Source organism: Nothobranchius furzeri, chromosome 11 (genome assembly GCF_043380555.1).
Source record: "Nothobranchius furzeri strain GRZ-AD chromosome 11, NfurGRZ-RIMD1, whole genome shotgun sequence".
NCBI classification, from domain to species: Eukaryota; Metazoa; Chordata; class Actinopteri; order Cyprinodontiformes; family Nothobranchiidae; genus Nothobranchius; species Nothobranchius furzeri.
This window is the reverse complement of record NC_091751.1, coordinates 30,162,716-30,180,679: the sequence shown is the minus strand read 5'-3', so window position 1 is coordinate 30,180,679 and position 17,964 is coordinate 30,162,716. Positions and strand designations below refer to the sequence as shown.

The following is a 17,964-nucleotide window of genomic DNA, read 5'->3' as shown; positions in this document are numbered from 1 at the left end:
TCGCTGGAGCGCTGGCAATAAAATTCTTTCTGATTCTGATTCTGATTCTGAGAACCGAACACATCACTCCTGTTCTTAACCCTCTCAGGCTCAAAATAAGTTTTGATAAAAGGACGAAGAACTAAGTCCTTCAGGGGTACTTCTGAGTTAAAAATGCTCATGAGATACATATGTGTAGTAACCAGGTAGGTAGGTTTTAACGTTGCAAATCTGCAATGCCTGCCTCCAGAGGGTTAAATCTCTACACTGGTTACCAGTAAACTACAGAAACGATTTCAAAATGCTTCTACTAGCTTATAAATGACTCAGTGGCATGGCGCTAGAATACATGGTGGATCTCCTTCCTGCACATGCACCCAGCAGGGCTCTGAGATCCTCAGGAACCAGCTAGCTGGTAGAACCGGGTCAGAACCAAACAGGGTGAAGCTGCTTTTAGTTATTATGCTGCTCACAGATGGAATCAGCTTCCTCATGACCTTACATTTTCCCCAACTCTAGTAACTTTTAAATCCAATTTGAAAACCTTCATGTATTCATCAGCCTTTGAACTAATGTTTCTTATGCTACACATTCTGCACAGTAACTGCCCACACTTGAACCTGGTCTTTGTCCTCATTCCTAAATCTAAAATTAATTTGTCTGTTTTATTTTTATATTTGATATAAGTAAAGCTGCCTTGCCTTTAATCAGTTATATGACCTTACATGACCCCGGGTGTTACGTGGATCTACAAACCCTATCTCAGGGGTTGGCAACCTTTTCCCATCAACGAGCCATTATTACCCATCTCCCATAGTAAAGGAAACACTGGGAGCCACAGCAGCTGTGGCATTGTGGGTGGGCCTACCAGGCCTGGGCCCACCCACTTGCACTTGGGCCCACCCTAAGACAGCCAAGAGCTGCTTTAACCAATCACAACAGGTGACAGCAAGAAATACAGATCGCTAATGCACATTAAAGTTGTCCTTCAACAGAAGATAATTAATAAAACAATTTGTATAAAACTGATCCAAAAGTTGTGACCCGTCTGTGCTTACAATATGGGTGACGCTTTTTGACGCGTCGCACGTCTCCTTTTAAAACATGTTTCAACTATTCAGAATACAAATCCAGGCTGTCTCATTGGATTGTTGTAATTAAACTTTGTACAGAACAAAACTTTATATTAAACAATGTTGAAAAGGTAAGAAAAGATCTGATCCGTTCTTTTTTTTCCCTCATTTACAGTGATGGAGATAACGACTCAGAGCGCATGGCTCTGATGTTAATCAAGCTTAATAGTGTTTCTTTGCAACAATCTTCACAAGAGGGCTAAACAGTTAAATGGCAGGGTTCACATTGACCGGATATTTCCTGTTTTTAACCGTTTATTTTGATGGAGAAAGAATAGAAAGAATTACCCCAACGCATGGAGATAGAGGTAGCTAAATCAATCAAGGAAAGATTCCCATCAGAACATCTGAGCTGGACACTGAGCTCAGTGCAGCTCGCTGTAAGCGCCCACGTGAGGTGGACAGGGAGCTGAAGATGTGAAGAGGGGCTTGGAGTGCGTCGGTCACAGGCAGCAGCAGAACCAGAGCGCATGCAGGAAGATTCCTCTCGCTGAAGCGAGTGTTTTCCAAACCCTGTGTCTCAGAGGGACTTGTCACTCAGAAAACGTTCCCTGAATATGAAACTTTGGCTGAATTCCTGTCTTCAATGTGGCGACCCATTCATGAGCCTGTCTGAGGAAAAGTCCAGAATTTCATGTCTTCAGCTCAGAAAGCTCCTATAGAGACATCTGATTACACACAAGCAGGAGACCTGTCAGTTCAGGTCTTTATCGTTTTTGTTTAGATTTTAAAATATGAAAATCTTTACATGTAGAATTGACAAATAGATAAAAAAATAAGTGCAGTAAAATAAAATTCATTTTAATTAAATATTCATTCATTATTTTAGATGCACAGAGAGCCGCATCAGATGGATGAAAGAGCCGCATGCGGCCCCAGAGCCGCAGCTTGATGACCCCTGCCTGTGTAATTGTCTAAGCTGACCAGTACAGTCTGTGATTTGTCATTCACTCTTATGTTAAAGAAACTGATTTCTATGTGAGCACACAAATCTACTTATCTGAAAACTACCCACTTAAAAATGGAGTTCCACTAGGTTCTGTTTTTGGTCCAGTGTCTTTCTTTCTCTTTCTCTTTCTCCATCTTTATTTCAAACAAAGAAAACATGCATAATTTTTAAAATACAGAAAACATAAAATCATCATCCTTTTTTTTTCTTCTTATCTGTCTGAAAAGGAGTAGGCTGAAGTCAAAACCTATATGTCCCTTCCCCTTTTATACATATTATTCTTTACTTATACTTAGTATTATTATACCAAATGTAACACAAAACCACATTAAAACAACAGATAGTACAAATCACCCAAACAACCAAACTATATGGGAAAAAACAAACAAACAAACAAAAAACAAAACACATCTTTTTACAATTCATTCTCAAACTTATCTTTCTTTAGAATAAAGAACAAACAGAAAAATCATCTATTTTCCCCTCTATAGTTAGAATGTGTTTTTCATAATTCATTTTAAACAGGTTTATATTTGTACTTACTTTCATTTCTTCTTTTAAAATGTTCCATAATTTAACCCCTATTATTGTGATACACATACTTTTTAATGTTGTTCTAATATTATGTATCTTTAAATTTAGTATCCCTCTCAAGTTGTATTCTCCTTCTCTCTCTGTAAACAGTTTCTGTATTTTATCAGGCATTAATTTATTTCTTACTTTATATACTATTTGTGCTGCTTTGTATTTAACCAAGTCCTGGAACTTCATTTCCGTGTTTTAATAAAAAGTTCATTTGTGTGATCCCAATATCCTGCATTTGTTATTAATCTGATAGCCTTTTTCTGCATTGTTGTTAATGTTTGTAAATTACTTTTGTGAGTATTTCCCCAGACCTCTACACAATAGCACAAATATGGCAATAGCATCGTGTTGTATAATATAAAAAGTGCTTTCTGATTAAAAATATACTTAGTCTTCCCCGTTATGGCAACGCCACGTGCAAGCTTCCCCCTACCATATTTGATGTGTGGCGTCCAACAGATTCTGCTGTCTATGACCACTCCAAGAAATTTTATTTCATATACTCTTTCGATATTTACATTGTTAATTGCTATGTCTAATTCATTGTATCTGCTTTCATTTCCATACAACATAAATTTTGTTTCATCTAAATTTAGTGCCAGTTTATTTACATCAAACCATTTTTTAAATGTATTTATTTCCCGTGTGACCACATCCAGGACCTGTTGCAATTCCACACCTGAGCAAAAAATATTTGTGTCATCTGCAAACAACACAAACTTTAATACTTGTGAAACCCTACAAATGTTATTTATGTACATTATGAAAAGTTTAGGCCCTAATACTGATCCTTGAGGTACCCCACATTGTATCTCTCTTAGTCCTGATTTGTGTTGATTTTTTTGTACAAATTGTTGTCTATTTGATAAAAAAAACTTTCTATCCAGTCCAACACTATACCCTTGAAGCCACATTTTTCCATTTTTCTTATCAATATGTCATGGTTTACTGTATCGAATTCTTTCTTCAGATCTAAAAACAGCCCTACTTCATACTTCTTTTTATCAATGCATTCTGTTATTTCCTCAGTAAGATCAATCAGTGCCTGGACTGTTGACCAATTATTCATGAAGCCATACTGGCTTTCCGTCAACAACTCCTATTGATCAACGAATTATCAAATCTTTTAACAAATAGTTTTTCTGATATTGCGGAAAATTGTGAAAGTATTGACACTGGTCTGTTATTTGTAAAGTGATGCTAATTTCCTGTTTTGTAAATAGGGATTACCCTTGCTACTTTCATCTTATTCAGAAAAACCCCCTTTGAAAAGAAAGATTACAAATGTGTGTTAATGGTTTTACAATGCCCTCAATAACACTTCTCAGTGTTGTCATGTCAATATCATTCCAGTCTGTACTGGTTTTATGCTTCAGATTTCTAACATTATCATAATCTCCTTCTCATCAACTGCTCTTAAAAAACTGAATTTTAATTTCTTTCAACATAATCAGTAGCATCCGTTTGTATCTCATCAACTTTTATTTTTTCCTCCAATTTAAATCCTATATTTACAAAATATTTGTTGAATTCATCCACTGCTTCATTCATGTTTGTAATATAATTTTTTTCTCGTTATAAAATGATGTGGATAGTTATTACTCCTTAGTGGCTATGGCTTTTTGTTCTAGATCCTTCATGAAGAACTCGCAAAGGGTGGCTGATAGCGCATCAACGAAGCCATGGAAATACGGAGACGAGGACACACATCCATAAACAGAAATGATGGGGTCTACACGTGGGATCACACATGAGACTGTGTAATCAGCGAGTGGAGCGCGGGCAGCAGAAGGAGACACCGTCCTCTGCAGCCCGCGGATAAACGGAGAAGGAAGTGACACAGCCATTAGCGGCTAGCTCTGAAAAGGACCGCAGGAGTGGTCGAAACGATCAACAAAAAATGTAAAACAACCTTTCCCGTGTTTAAAAAAGAGCCAAACAATGCTATCTGAAGAAACACAGAATGAGTACACAAACAGGCTTGCTGTTAGAGTCTGGTGGGGTTTTGAGCATCCTCGTCCTCCTTCATTGCCTTAAAAAAAAGTTACTGGTTGCATATAGAAAATAAATGCAGGGTACCTTTAAATTTAGATCTTATTACTTCTCTAGGAGATGAACGGCATTGAAAGTTTGGCTGTTTGCAGGACTTCTGAAGCATCGCAGAGCTCCAGTGTTGACAGGGTTAACAAATATAAAGAGACACACTGGGCCTGCGTAATTCATCCATCTGGTTGCAAACAGACGACCAACACAACTTTTATCAACACTGGTCGAGTTCCCTGTCTAGATCAAAGACACCACATGGTTCTAAATGGAGTGCTCTTCCAGCCGAGCTTTACATTTACATTTTTGTCTGTATTTTCACTCATTTCCTTTCCTCTGTTTCATATCCAGTTTTCATCATCTCCTTCAGATGTTCCAGATAGATGCACAGGTGTCCGTCTTCTCTTACCCTGGTTTCTGTTCCTTATAGATGTTCACCACATGGCAGGAAGACTGGGGTTTGTGTGGTTTTTGCCCAGCTTTGGGAGCCACCCAGCTCAGGGTCCACTGGGCTGGATGTTGGTTCTTCACGGTGAGTGGGCTCGACCTCAGTGTTGGGAAATAATTGATCTGGTTTAAATTAGCAACGAGAGAATGTGCGTGGCCATCTGCACACCACATCAAAGTGAGTGGTAATTGATTCAAAGCCCTCAGTAATTAAGGATTATGTTGGTTGGCCAAAGCACATCCTCCAGGGGTGGTTGTATTGCTGCAGTCTTCAGTTTCCAAACAGTCACAGCCTTGCATGGTTAATGTCTCGTTAGGAGAATGTTTCATTTCCATTTAGCTTATTGTGCCATCGATCATCTACAGAACGTAAAACTAGCTCAGGTCATCCAAATCTTGTCCAAACCTTGTGGAAGTTTTTGTGCTTATTTAACTAACTGACTGACTGACTGACTCTAGCTTGAGTTTCCCAGCTCAGTGATCGTTAATCCAACTGTTTGCAGGGTTGGAGGTCAGGTAATCACATATTCAAGTGAAATCAGGTGAAACTAAATCTAGAACTTTATTTTTTTAAGACTCGGTCCTGAAACGTTTAAGTGTTATTTATTCAGCCTGATGAAATACTGGCCGTAGTCTTCTTTGTTAGAAATTTTTAGATCTTTACGTTTTCTAAATTTGTGGGCAGAAAGACGTTCTGCATCATGACCATTCTCCGACTTCTTTAAACTGTTTAGATGACAACCAAACAGTATCAAATGTGCTATCTTACCCCAGAAAGTGTGGGACGTAATCAACAGATAAATAAATCTAGAGTGCAATCACTGAAGCAGTGCTCACTAAGCATTTACCTCAAATGGGCTGAAATGAATCCAAACATTCTTCTCCATGCTGTTGTTTCAACACTGATTACTGGAAATAATTAAGACTGAAGCCCTGCTGGACCATTCGTGTTGTTTAAAGCCTTTGAGCATTGTGTTATGAAACACAAGTTACTCAATGAGGTTGTAGCCTGAACAGAAAGGATTAAGAGTCTGAATCAAGACCATGTAATCCCCACAGGCAGTCTGTCTCCCAGCTGCAGTGGCTTCTGATTGGTTGGTTCTCCATTTGGTCCAGAATCAGTCTTCAGAGAATGCCACGTTTCCATTGGTCCTCCTGATCGTGCTGACATCTCCACCCCCAGAGAACCTGTTGGAGCTGACACCCCTCTCATGGATGTGCCCCTGTCTCTGCCAAGTCCCAGCTACTGAATAAACAACTTTCCAGCAACTTTTCTGGATCCATTCCTAATCTATGACAAGTCTGGATGAGAAGCACTCATCTCCACTGTCGCTGCATGCTTGCTTAGTATGAGGATCGCTGTAAAGACTCTGACACTAGTCAGTGACTCGATGCAACCTGCTGGGTTCCTTATATATGAAACTTTTTATTGATTGGCTTAAAGAACTGTATTGGAATTTTTACTATGTGAAGTCCTCTTGTCGTGATTCGGCGCTATATAAATAAACTGAACTGAAGTGGAATTGTAAATGACTGTATGCACACATTTAAAATAAACATCAGATTAGAGTCTTTGAAACATGTTTAATTAAACCTCTGAGACTTTAGTTTCAGCTCCTGAGATGCCTAACACTCTACCGTATGGAGGAAACATTCAAATGCTTGTGGTGGTCCACCGTAGGGAGCCAGTCATCACTTCGAAGCCCAACATGAGCCAAGGTAAATGCCAGCTGTTTATGTGGGCAGGAGCAACCACATGCCAGTCTGGGCGAGGGTGTAAAAATGTGAACAAGCCAAATGTTTTACACCAAGTGGAAGGGGTCCGAGGCTGCTGTGGGAAACATGGTTAATCTCATCTGTTTATATTTCACCAACAGATGTCAGAGTGTCATCAGCAAACACGCACACTGGAACAAAACAGTGAGTAAAAAACAACTTGTGAGCAGGTAAATACATAAAAACAAGTCGGTTTTAAAAGGATAAATAATCAGAATGAGAAAGAATTTTATTGCCAGCGCTCCAACGATCCAGAGCATAGGAACTTGACTCCACAGAACAGCCTGACCAAGATTACACACACACATATAGACAGGACAGATACAGGCAGACCGCGAGAGCAGCCATAACGGCGCTCACTAATGTATGAAGATAGTAAATAGAAATAAGTACTTATGAAGAAATGAGTAAACACAGATAGTAACCATAAATAAATAAATGAGTCATAAATAAGGTATATTACTAAACAAGCATAATTAGTATATGAAAGCATGTGTACAAATGGATAAAAGTGACTGAAAACATAAAACAAGCAAGTGAATCATTAAGTAATAAAAGTAAAATTTTCATTGGAGACTAAAAACAAGAACAAGAAGATAAATCTGACTGTAGTTTGAATAAAGGAGTTCCTTGTTTGATTGATTTGAAGATGAGATTCCTCAAGTTGAACGTTTCTTAAGTGTTTTGAATATTTTCACCTTTGCTTTTTTAATGTCATCAATCTGGCCCTCATCCTGAACGGTTTGGTAACCCCTAATCTAGAGAGGGTGGAAGACAGGTGAGAATGAAGCTGAAAGCAAGAACATTTGAGGACAGTAAAGGCCTGAGAGCAGCTTTACCAACACAGGATATCATTATCACACAGCGTAGATGTCAGTGACCTGCTTCAGCTCTGCAATGAACTGGCAACCTGGCCAGGGTGGACCCTGCCTGTTTGCATGGATGCTGCTGGAGATTTGACCCCTGCGACCCTGCATGGATAAAAGGTGTAGAAAATGGATGGGTGGATAAATGTTTTGCTCCTTTTTGACCGGATTGGTCCCGGTGTAAGGAAGTGAAAAGTCACAGATCTAATGTAACTGCAGGAGCAGGACTTGCACTTGTTACCTGCTACTGGAGACTGTTCTGGAGCTTGACAAGTGCATGTCATTTAGAAACCATCCATGTCCTACTCCAGAAAGTCCGCCTCGTAAAATAAAATGCTTTTTATTATCCTGCTCCAAGGGGATTGTAGCACCACAATAACCCCAGTCTCACTCTTTTTATTTTATTTAATTTTTTTTGCGAACACCTACACCCACGTCTAAATCAAACTCAGACTGAACAATAACAAAGTCTGGAGCTCTTCTAATCGTCTCAGAGGACTTGTTTCCAACCTCTTACTCACTATTGACCCATCAGGGAGAGATATATCCATCATTCATCTGAAATGAAATAATAAAAATAAACACTTGGCTTTGGAAGGCTGTCTATATCCTGGTGAGCAGAGGGAGAATGCAGGTTTTGTACGGAGGAGTTGGCCCTACATCTTGCTTTTTGAAAACCAAAAATAAAACTCCAGCCAGACAATGAACTGAGGTGCAGTAAGGTAGCAGATTCAGAAGTCAAAGGCAAACTCACACCGTCTCTGTAGGAATACCCTTTTTTTTGACTGGTTACCTGATCGCACAGGCACACATACTTCCTCTTATGGACGTTTCCTATCTTTCTCCAAATCGGAACAAATGCAGTAAAACCTAAAACAGATAGGAATAATTACTGCCTAATCCATTGTAATGTGTGGGACTTACTCCAGTCTCCTACATTTAAATGCAGATTAAATAATTATTGTCAGTGTGCAGCCTGGTGGAGACATGAGGAAGCTGAGAACTGCTTACAGGTCAGAGGTCATGATCCAGAGAAAAAAACAGTTCCTCAGCCTTTTCTGAGATGTGAGGTTTTTCGATTTCTTGCTTAGAGCTCTAATCTGTAGCTTTATCCAACAGCCCCATCTAGAGGCTGACAAATGCATCACACCTTATGTCCGTCTCCCTACATCCATATTTACGGTCAAAAGCAACGCCTCTCAAGCATGAATGTGTACCTGTAACTGGCCAACAGAGACACGCAGTTTTACAATGATCAGTCTCATGTTTTTCTGTTTGCAATGTATATATATATATATATATATATATATATATATATATATATATATATATATATATATGTATATATATATATATATATGTATATATGTATATATATATATATATATATATATATATATATATATATATATATACACACACACACACATATATGTATATAGCTGTTGTGTTGATGTGGTAATACCAAGTGATGGTAGCATCAGAAAAAAGGAACACAAGAAACTTGAGAAGTACCAGGGCCTCAAAGAAGAACTTGAGAAAACCTGGAAAGTGAAGGCATCAATGGTGCCCGTGATCCTCTGGGTACTTGGGGCAGTAACCCTCCAACTGGAGGAGTGGCTACAGCAGATTCTGGAAAATAAACATCATACATCTCAGTCCAGAAAAGGGCAGTACTAGGAACAGCTAAGGTACTGTAGAACCCTCAAGCTCCCAGGCCTCTGGTAGAGGACCAGAGCTTGGAAGGATGAGACCACCCATGGAGGGTGAGATGAGAATTTTTTTAGAAGACTTTTCGTCCATTAGGAAGGTTGCCAGCTCTACATCATTCTAGATATGTCTTCAAATGCTTCTGCATGCTCTGTGATTGCCATCTGCTAATGCAGAGGTACTCTCGATTCAAATGTGACCGTGGTCATCCCATTGAATGTTTTTGTGATGTCACTTCCAGTAAATAACAGATTTCCTCTTTTTTTTGTTCTGCCATGACAATCCATGAGATTTAGCATCTGGACCACAATCAGCGTGGCCTTGTGTGGGACAAAATTCAATGCACAAAACTTGAAATGTAGTATCCCATGATTCATATCAGGCTTTGCAATATTGCTGAGTTTAAAAGACTATCAATTTGTAATTTATTGTGGAACCCTACAGGTAAACCACCTTCACCCAAAGTCTCTCTCTTCCTACCCCGCGATAAGTCCTCACTGAGAGATGTTGTTGTCGAGCCATTGTGCACTTGCAGGCTCTTTCTGTGAGTGCCGAAAGTCAATGGGAGGCGGAGGAAAAATAACAAGGGGCGTCTGCCAAGCCTCTCTATTCCTTGCTCGCCCTTCCTTACTTTCTCTCTCTCTTTCTCCATCTCCCTGTAGCTGCCAACCCAGTGGAAAAACTTCCTCTGGTCCAGACAGTTACGAGAGAATGAAACCGCAAGTGGGATGTTGATAACTGAAGATATAAAGTTGCAGGGAAATAAATCAGACAACAATAAGTAAGTGAAACTGCCACAACTGTAATCCACATGAAAGAAAATTTGAATCACAGAAAACCCTCTACTCTGTTTTCCCTTTCTTCGTGTTTTTGTGCCCTGGCTTGTCCAGAGTCACAACAAACCTTTGAATATTAGGACCAGACTAGCAACAGGCTGCCCCGTCCACGCTGAAGGGCCAAACGTTTGTACGGATCCACTATCTTGGCTTTTTGCCGACTGACTTCCCCACATGTCATCTGGCTGTCCAGGCTGAGATGGCAACTGGTGGTGTGCAAACAAACAAGCCCAGAGTGTATAAACATGTGGGGGGAAAGGAAGCTAAAGTGCAAATCCTTAGGCATCTGCACACACACACACACACACACACACACACACACACACACACACACACACACACACACACACACACACACACACGTTTGTGTATTGTACTGTACTGTCTGTCTGTTCCTTGTCCCCTTTTTAGCCGAAAAGCAAATCCAGCCTATTAGTCTTGAATGATTTGGTCCAAGCCTTGATTAAGACCAGAACCCGTATTCGGTTACCACCACCCTTCACTGCAGCTCCTCACTCAGTATATCAACAACACCAGTTAGCGTTCCTTCTGATAGGCTTTGAAAGCTGTGTGTGTGTGTGTGTGTGTGTGTGTGTGTGTGTGTGTGTGTGTGTGTGTGTGTGTGTGTGTGTGTGTGTGTGTGTGTGTTCGTCTGTGTGCACATTTGTTCTCTGAAGGTGTTTTGGACTCCAGTACAGTTTGGAGCCAGGTGGGCGTTGACTTTTGCTGGAGAATGACTGGCATTCTCCTTCATTTCCTGCTAGCACTGAAAGTAGCAGAGGCACATGTGCTGGCCCAGTCTCAATCCCAGACACACACATGCAGAAGCATGTACCTCACAAACGTGAGTGAGTGGGAGTACAAAGCAGATCCACACTCAGCAGAAAGCAAATCAAGGATTCTTCCACTATTTTGTAAAGCTGGAGGCAGTCGCACACTTGGCAAGTGGAGTGATGTCTTAATAATTACTTATCATAGAAGAGCTGAACTCAGTGTAAAATACTTGAATATGCAAGAATAACTGAAATATCTACATGCAGTGAAATATGTTTACTCCTGTGTAATAATTGATTAGTTACCAGCTAGTCTGCCTCCCTGTGGCTACAAAATGCATCTAGTTCATTTCGACTCAGTAGGAACACGTGAGAAGTCCTCCAGTCCTACCATTAGACAGGAACGGACAAAGTTTGAGGCTCAACCAGTTCTGACTGATAAAATAAAATTTCTCCAACAGTATTGTGTGTGTGTGTGTGTGTGTGTGTGTGTGTGTGTGTCTGTGTGTGTGTGTGTGTGTGTGTGTGTGTGTGTGCGCGTGTGCGTGTGTGCATGAGCAGCTTGGAACTGTTAGCCAACCAACAACTAATCACCTGCCACAGAGTTGAGGATGCAAATTACTGAAAGTCAGGGGCACAACCTGGTTGCCGTGGCTACAGAAATGGTCACTCTCATCCGTGTGCATGGCTCGAGAATACGCAAATAAACAAAATCTCTAAAAGGTATTTTTAAAAGCTGTTAAATTTAACCCTCTCGGGCTCAAAATAAGTTTTGATACAAGGACGAACAACTAAGTCCTTCAGGCGTACTTCTGAGTTAAAAAATGCTCATGAAATACGTACGTGGAGTAACCAGGAAGGTGGGTTTTAACGCTGCAAATCTGCAACGACTGCCTCCAAGGGGTTAAGCAAAGAGAGCCTGTAGCACCACTTAACTCATGTTTCCTTTAGACATCGACAGGCTGCTGCACCAGCTGATCCTCAGTCAGGTACATGAGGGCTCAAACGAGGATCAATAAACTTCATACTAATAGTGAATCAGAGGGATGCTGCCAAAGGTTTTCCCCTTCAGTCAGTGAAGAGATGCCCTGGTCCTTTGGTATCATCGTTACATTTTGACAAAGTTGTCTTTATCCCGTTTTGTTTTCTGCTCTTTTCTTCTCTCTCTCTGTTAGTGTGTCACCTGGGACACCTGCAGACAGAGTCGCAACGATCTGCCCTCTCTAGATGGAGGGATGTTGTTACAGAAGGAATGCAGCATCGCTTGCCAGAGGCGTCACAGTGAAAGGACGGAGCTGAGCTACAGGGAGGCAAGGTGAAGAAAAGGGCAAGAGGAAAAAATAAGGCTTTCTCTAAAGATGTGATTAGCTACGAGGTTCACCCTCATGGAGAACACCCCTGTAGCGCTGGAGATAGCCCAAACCTGCAAATCTTGCTGATCATGATACATGCCATGCCTACCTGAGCATCCTCGCCAAGCTCTGAAATGCACCAACACAAAGTCCAGAGCTGGAAAGAATCCCCACCAAAACCAACTCTAAACCCTCATTGGTCCCAGTTCCTCCCAGAACATCCAGGCGATTACAGACAAAACAAACACTTTCAAAGTACAGTGCACGTGGAGGGATTTGGTGAACCGACCTAACTCACTCACTTTAATCTGCTAGTTTTCACTCTGTGCACTAGCTTAGGAGTGAGGAGAATTACGCTGGTCTCATGACTGACAATCTCTTTTTCTAAATACATTCTTTCCCCTTTCCTGTTCACTCCTTCTGTTTCTTTTGGCCAAAGTCGTCTCAAGCACATGTGATAAAATGAAGAAATGACAGAACCTGAGGATGCACTCGGAGCCAGAGGATTAACGAGGGCACGTAGCTCTTACCTGTCTTTTCCCAGGGGGGCTGCAGGGCTGGGAGGTCGCACCAGGTAAGGGGAGCCGTAGGTGTGCACTTCAGCTGGGTCTCTCGTCTACCTCCCACCTCGCTTCAGCCACGTGAGTCTCCCATGAGATGAGACCGCATCAGATATTCAGCAAACATGCAGCCAAAGAGGAGGAGAGGTGACCTCCTGGGTAACCAGCTGAACCAACCCAGTCCTGCTCACAAGTGCAGGAAAATTCACTAAAATTCCCACAAATCACAGTTTGATTTTCTCAGCTGCAGGTGAAGTACACCCTCTGTTGAAATGTACTGCCTCCAGCAAAACGTTAAAGTCCGTCCACGTGGTTTGTTTAGAGGGAATGATCAGACAAAAAGGGAGAGGATGAAAGTGAGAGAAGAGAGAAAAAAAATCCTCCCCAAGCTGTCTTCAAGCTGTCCAGGCTCAGGTCTGAGGAGCACCTTCCAAATGTGTGCACTTTCACTCTCCAGGCTGGAAAGTAGGAGGGAAGGAGCAGGACAGAGAGGGAGTGGAGACAAGCTCTCTCAGTCAAGTCAGTCAGGTTAGCCAGGCAGCTGAAGGCTGTGAGTTCAACTCCCAAGGCTTATAACCAGAGGCTGTGCACCGCTCTGCTTCCAGTCCCTCCGGCTCACACAGCAATTCCTGTCCCTCTGGCTTATTTAGGGAAATACAGGCAGGATTGTTCACTGAGTTAAACCCCTTCATACAAAAAGCAAGTGTCTGTGGCTGCAGCAGCGAGGGAGGGGTCTTAGCGTGATGGGGTGGGTGGGGTTGCAGCCGATCAGAGCTGGATGGAGATGGATGAGGAGAAGGGAACGTAAAGAAGACTTGAGAAACAAACACTGTTTGTAAAGTAACTCCTGGTCACACTCTCCTTCACTTCAACTCTTGAGAAATCTTCACAATACCTTTTGAAGAATGCCAGAAAACAATTTCATAAAAACGTGATCCCTGCCTTTCAGCTTGGGTTAGGGTTAGTTGTATGGCCGTTACTCTTCAGGAAATCTGGCACATCCATCCATCCACCCACTGTCTGAACCCGCTTGTCCACGTAGGGTCACGGGGGGACCGGTGCCTATCTCCAGCGGTCAATGGGCAATCAGGCAGGGTACATCCTGGACAGAGTACCAGTCCTTCGCAGGGCAACACAGAGACACACAGGACAAACAATCACACGCACACACACACACACACACACACACACACACACACACACACACACACACACACACACACACACACACACACACACACACACACACACACACACACACACACACACACACAAGGACAATTTAGACAGACCAATTAACCTATCAGTCATGTTTTTGGACTGTGGGAGGAAGCCGGAGGACCCGGAGAGAACCCACGCATGCACAGGGAGAACATGCAGAAAGATCCCAGGCCGGGAAGCGAACCCAGGACCTTCTTGCTGCAAGGCAACAGCTCTAACCACTGCACCACTGCGCAGCCGAAAGCTGGCACATTTTCACCAAAATCCACAATTGGGAATTAAGTCTCAGGTTTTCTTATCAGATCACATCGAGCATCACAAGAGTCAGTAGGGTCCGAAACCTACGCACGTCTGGCGGTGTGATGCTCGGAGCCTCTGATCCGGCACTCTAGATGATGGACAAAATCAGTAGTTCACACAGATTCATCCAAACTCAAAACAGAACAGTGATGACATAAATAAAGGCTTCCTTCCTTTTGTAAATGCTTACTGTCACTGCAGTTTTTACCTAAAACACTATTTTGAAAAATTAAAATGACTTTTTTTTGGATCAAACTAAATTCTACAAATGAGCGATATGCGTGAGCTAATGCTAAATTACTAAATCAGGTGTTGTCTGTTGGTGTTGTGAAGGTCTCTCAGGAACTAGCACGTCAGATGTTTGATCAGTTCCTGGAAGATTTACGGAGTTATTGCTACTTTTGAGTTGGCTAATCAGTAGATCCACCTAATCAAAGCCATTTGGTGGTTTGTGATCATCAACAGTCAGTGCCAAAGTTTTTAACTAAAGTGGTGCTGAGAGTCGGGGATGGCCTTCAGATGACACGCCAGACCTAAACATCAAACTGACTGAGTTATTCAGTTGTGTGTTTGTTGATAGTAGCCATGGTGGCCATCTTACTTTGGTTGATTACAAACGGTAAGCAGTTTTAGATGTACCTTAAATAATTATAATCATTAAAAAGGTGTTTTAAAATTCATTAAATATTCTGCCTCTGTCTGAAGGGGTCCATTCCATTTTTCTTCTGCCTAAGCAGAGGCCCAGACTTCCCTCTCCCCAGCTACTTGGGCCAGCTCTTCCAGGGGAATCCTAAGGTGTTTCCTGGCCAGCCAAGAGACATAGTCCTTCCAGCGTGTCCTGGGTCTTCCTTTGGGTCTCCACCGTGTTGGATGTGAGGCATCCTGACCAGATGCCCGAACCACCTCAACTGGCTTCTCTTGATGTGGAGGAGCAGTGGGTCTCCTCCAAGCCCCTCCTAGATGATCGAGCTTGGAGAGACCCTGCGGAGAAAATGAATTTTGGCTGCTTGTATCCGCAATCTCATTTTTTTGGTCACTACCCAAAGCTCGTGACCAAAGATAAGGGTAGGAGCGTAGACCGGTAAATCAAAAACTTCGCCTTTCAGCTCAGCTTTAATGGTCTCTTCATTGGCAACATTTTACACGTATATTTCACGTATACTCCAAGTATATTTTGTAAACACCTCTCAGCTGGCACCAAACGTAAGCTCAAAATGTGTGGAACCATGTTTGACATCAACCACGTAGACTAGCTGTGGCAGCCATCTTGAATTGGTCAGTTGCAGAAGCAGTTCCAACAAAGTTTTCCAGATGTTTATTTATATTTTTATTAAAACCCATTGAGAGGTTCATGGAGTTGCTGACACTCCAGACAAACAAAAACACAAAAACACCATTGCCCAACTTTTCCATTTGACCAGACAAATGTTAGATTTATCCATTTATTTCCATAATCATCACCCTGGTGTCAGTTGGTCCTGCTATATAAAAGACTTGCTCATGGAAGCAACAATCACTGATTCATTCCTTCAGTCACCAGATAAGGTCCACCCAACCAGTTATGAAAAGCTGGCAGCCCTGCTCCTCGCCTTTCAGCCAGGTTCAGTTCAGAAAGGGTGATAAACCTCTCCAGACTGTAATCTATGAACCATTAGAACCAGAGCAGCACTGATCACAGACAACATCTCTACAAGTGTATGTTCAGCCATTACATTTAATGGGCCCGCTGTTTGAACAGTGTCATTACAGCAACATTTACAGTGTATTTGTGGTGTTTCAATTGCATATTAGCCAAGTTTTACAATCTTAGAGCTGTTTGGCTAGTTAAACATCTCTCTCGTCTCGTCTCTCGTCTCGTCTTCCTCCGCTTATCCGGGTCCGGGTCGCGGGGGCAGCATCCCAACTAGGGAGCTCCAGGCCGTCCTCTCCCCGGCCTTGTCCACCAGCTCCTCCGGCAGGACCCCAAGGCGTTCCCGGACCAGATTGGAGATGTAACCTCTCCAACGTGTCCTGGGTCGACCCGGGGGCCTTCTGCCGGCAGGACATGCCCGAAACACCTCCCCGGGGAGGCGTCCAGGAGGCATCCTGACCAGATGCCCAAACCACCTCAACTGGCTCCTTTCGATCCGGAGGAGCAGCGGTTCTACTCCGAGTCCCTCCCGAATGTCCGAGCTCCTCACCCTATCTCTAAGGCTGAGCCCGGCCACCCTACGGAGGAAACTCATTTCGGCCGCTTGTATCCGCGATCTCGTTCTTTCGGTCATTACCCAAAGCTCATGACCATAGGTGAGGATTGGGACGTAGATCGACCGGTAAATCGAGAGCCTGGCTTTCTGGCTCAGCTCCCTCTTCCCCACGACAGATCGGCTCAGCGTCCGCATCACTGCAGACGCCGAACCAATCCGCCTGTCGATCTCCCGATCCCTCCTACCCTCACTCGTGAACAAGACCCCGAGATACTTAAACTCCTCCACTTGAGGTAGGACCTCTCCCCCGACCCGGAGGTGGCAAGCCACCCTTTTCCGGTCGAGAACCATGGTCTCAGATTTGGAGGTGCTGATCCTCATCCCAGCCGCTTCACATTCGGCCGCGAACCTACCCAGCAAGAGCTGAAGGTCAGAGCTGGATGAAGCTAGGAGGACCACATCATCCGCAAAAAGCAGAGACGAGATTCTCCTGCCACCAAACTCGACACACTCCACACCACGGCTGCGTCTAGAAATTCTGTCCATAAAAGTGATGAACAGAACCGGTGACAAAGGGCAGCCCTGGCGGAGTCCAACCCTCACTGGGAACAGGTCCGACTTACTACCGGCTATGCGGACCAAACTCACGCTCCTCTGGTAAAGGGACTGAATGGCCCTTAACAGAAAGCCACCCACCCCATACTCCTGGAGCGTCCCCCACAGGGTGCCCCTGGGGACACGGTCATAAGCCTTCTCCAAATCCACAAAACACATGTGGATTGGTTGGGCAAACTCCCATGCCCCCTCCATCACCCTTGCAAGGGTATAGAGCTGGTCCACAGTTCCACGGCCAGGACGAAAACCACATTGCTCCTCCTCTATCTGAGATTCAACTATCGATCGGACCCTCCTCTCCAGTACCTTGGCGTAGACCTTTCCAGGGAGGCTGAGGAGTGTGATCCCCCTATAGTTGGAACACACCCTCAGGTCACCCTTCTTAAAGATGGGGACCACCACCCCGGTCTGCCACTCCCTAGGAACTGCCCCCGATGACCACGCAATGTTGTAGAGACGTGTCAACCATGACAGCCCTACAACATCCATAGCCTTGAGATACCCAGGACGAACCTCATCCGCCCCCGGGGCTCCGCCGCTGTGTAGTTGTTTGACTACCTCAGCAACTTCTGCCCCCGAGATCGGACAGTCCATCCCCAGGCCTCCCAGCTCTGGTTCCTCCTCGGAATGCGC

At 43.3% G+C, this 17,964-nt stretch overlaps 1 protein-coding gene across 1 annotated transcript in view; it reads right to left on the bottom strand.

Annotated features, from left to right (window-relative positions):
• The window catches only part of col8a2 (collagen, type VIII, alpha 2), a 63,862-nt gene extending 50,675 nt beyond the window's left edge, over nucleotides 1-13,187 (bottom strand). Inside the window, exon 1 of the mRNA XM_015955958.3 lies at nucleotides 12,980-13,187. The gene's annotated coding sequence lies outside the window, so the exon portion shown is untranslated. The remainder of the gene's footprint in view (nucleotides 1-12,979) is intronic.
• Between the last annotated feature and the right edge of the window lie 4,777 nt (nucleotides 13,188-17,964).